The 2821-nt window shown below is 40.7% G+C and overlaps 1 long non-coding RNA gene across 1 annotated transcript; it reads right to left on the bottom strand.

Annotated features, from left to right (window-relative positions):
• Positions 1-1911: 1911 nt before the first annotated feature.
• LOC121678522 lies at positions 1912-2481 on the bottom strand. Its single transcript, XR_006021257.1, has 3 exons — positions 2388-2481; positions 2249-2250; positions 1912-1936 (listed from the first exon to the last, which is right to left on the bottom strand). It is a non-coding gene; the product is annotated as an uncharacterized LOC121678522 (long non-coding RNA).
• Between the last annotated feature and the right edge of the window lie 340 nt (positions 2482-2821).

The raw sequence follows: 2821 nt of genomic DNA, 5'->3' as shown, positions 1-2821 counted from the left end.
CTGCCTTCTGCTGCCTCACCTGCCAAGTCACCCGCCAAAAAATTGATAAATCAGAAAAGTAAAACCATCTTTGCAAACAGCCATTTTCTGCCCTGTGTGTTTTGCACAAATTGATATGGATGGGAAGCCTTTCAGACCGCCTGTCTGACTGAAAGTTTCACCTTTGGGATAGCTATAAACATTAGTTTATGCAACAGCTCTTACTTGGAAACGCTGAAAGTCTTTCATTTCTAACCATGTTTATGCACTGTATGAAATGACGGCCACACAAGAGAGACTAGTTTGATTTATTGGCAGCTGATGATCTTCAAAACCATTTTCACAGCATGCAGGAATATTTCCTGGGCCATGTAATCAAAATGGCCGCCGGCCCGCTGGCTCCAGATCGGGAAGAGGATGAGTAAAACTCCATACAACCAGGAACAAGGAGACGCTACAAAGCTCCAAGCACTTTATTTCACTTAACTGCCCTGAAGTAGGCTACAAGATGAACAACATATAAGCTTTGGATGTATTTTGGATTTGGAGAGAAGTAAACAAACATGTGAGACAGTTTCACCTGATTTGAATGCTGTTTCCATGACGTATTATAGTGTATGTTTTATTTTATTTTATAAATGCTCCCACTTGGACAAATCATTCAAAATAATTGTTTTTTTTTATGGCACTAACCCTAATCGTCAAAATTTTCTTCAGCTGAACAAAGAAAAAACTGAGGTAATTATATTTGGTAAAAATGAGGAAAGACTTAGGGTTGCCACTCTCCTTGACACAAAAGGGTTGAAGGCAAAGGATACTGTTAAAAATCTTGGTGTATTAATTGACAGTGATCTAAATTTCAACAGCCACATGAAAGCGATAACTAAATCAGCTTTTTACCACCTCAAAAATATTGCCAAACTCAGAGGGCTGATGTCAAAACATGACTTAGAAAAACTCATTCATGCATTTATCTCCAGCAGGGTTGATTACTGCAATGGACTGTTCACAGGTCTTCCTAAAAAGACTATTAAACAGCTTCAGGTGATACAAAATGCAGCAGCTAGGACTCTAACAAAAACTAAAAGAACTGACCACATTACTCCAATTCTTAAGTCCTTGCACTGGCTTCCAGTAAGTCACAGAATTGACTTTAAAGCACTATTGCTTGTTTATGAATCAGTAAATGGAGCAGGACCTAAATACTTGTCAGACATGCTTCAGCAGTACACACCTTCTCGTCCTCTCAGGTCCCAGGTGAAAAACCTGCTAGTAAAACCTACAGTTAGAACTAAACATGGTGAAGCAGCTTTTAGCTGCTATGCGGCTCAGCTGTGGAACCAACTTTCGGATGACATTAAAAAGGCCCCAACTGTAGCCAGTTTTAAATCTAGACTTAAGACCAAACTGTTCTCAGATGCTTTCTGCTAACTGTGCCGAGTTACAAATTCTGAATCTGCCTTGATAATTATTCTACTTTGTCTTTTATTACTTTTTTTTACTACTTTTGCCTTTGATCTTTACCTTTTAACTATTCTTTGACTATATTGCCCTTCTATGCTTTTATTTGTTATTATTGTTTGGTTTTGTTTATGTAAAGCACATTGAATGACCTCTGTGTATGATATGTGCTATATAAATAAACTTGACTTGACTTGACTTATTTTAATGTGTGTATTACATGTCAATAATCATTTGCAGTGCTTGCATTAGTCCTCATAGCACTAAATGAGGGAACATTCAAATAAATTATATTATTCTTCAAATATGATGCAGTGAGGACAACAGAACATGGTGACTTATGATGGTGATATATTCTGACTGCTTAAGTCAAGCATTATAGCCAAAGTCCTTTCAGGCAAGTCCCTCCATTCGGTGGCCATATTGCAACGCAATTTATCGGGCATCAATTTCAAGCAGAACTGCACGTGTGCAAGTCTTCACAACACCAACCTCGCTCCAGCAGCGAGATCACAACACATGATTGGTACAATGTATTCACAGGACATCACATGATTGCCACAATGTATTCACATGTCGACTTTTGGCTGCAGGAGTGGGATTTGGGGGCAGCCGTGGCCTTCTGGTTAGAGCTTCAGGCTTGTAACCAAAGGGTTGCCGGTTCGATCCCCGACCCAGTAGGAAAAATGTGGGTGGGGGAAGTGGTTGAGCACTGTTCTCCCATGCCCACACCCACGGCTGAAGTGCCCTTGAGCAAGTCACCTAACCCCTCACTGCTCCTCGAGCGCCGCTGTAGCCGGCAGCTCACTGCTCCGGGTTAGTGTGTGCTTCACCTCACTGTGTGTTCACTGTGTGCTGTGTGTGTTTCACTAATTCACGGATTGGGATAAATCCAGAGACCAAATTTCCCTCACGGGATCACAAAGAGTATATATATTTACTTATACGGATAAGTGTAGACAACTGCTATATTGGAGTTACGAACTAAACCCATGCCTTTCTATGGAGGGTTTTTGAGTGCTGTGTCTACTCATTAGAAAGTCTCTGCTATGAATATGAAAAACTGATTCATAGTTATAAATCGTGGTGTATTTCATTAATGCCAATGTCATTGGCAGGAAGTTAAAGGACACGTGTTACTAAGAGGCTCCAAAACCCTGATCTTATCCGAGAAGCTTTAAGTTTTGCTTTAAGCTGGCAGACCTTCAGAAGGCCTCTGGCGTCAGTAGTATCTCACCAGCCAAATGCTGTACAGTCAGTTCAAAGCATTCTCCCACAATGCTAAATGCCCGAGCAAATATTGAGCCAGTGCAAACTTCCTCTCTTGACAAACCTAGTGTATGGGTAACATCGGTTTCCTGTTGACTTTCACTGTACAATC

Source organism: Alosa sapidissima, chromosome 12 (assembly GCF_018492685.1).
Source record: "Alosa sapidissima isolate fAloSap1 chromosome 12, fAloSap1.pri, whole genome shotgun sequence".
NCBI classification, from domain to species: Eukaryota; Metazoa; Chordata; class Actinopteri; order Clupeiformes; family Clupeidae; genus Alosa; species Alosa sapidissima.
Note: the sequence above shows the minus strand (reverse complement) of the source record. Positions and strands in the feature narration are given on the sequence as shown.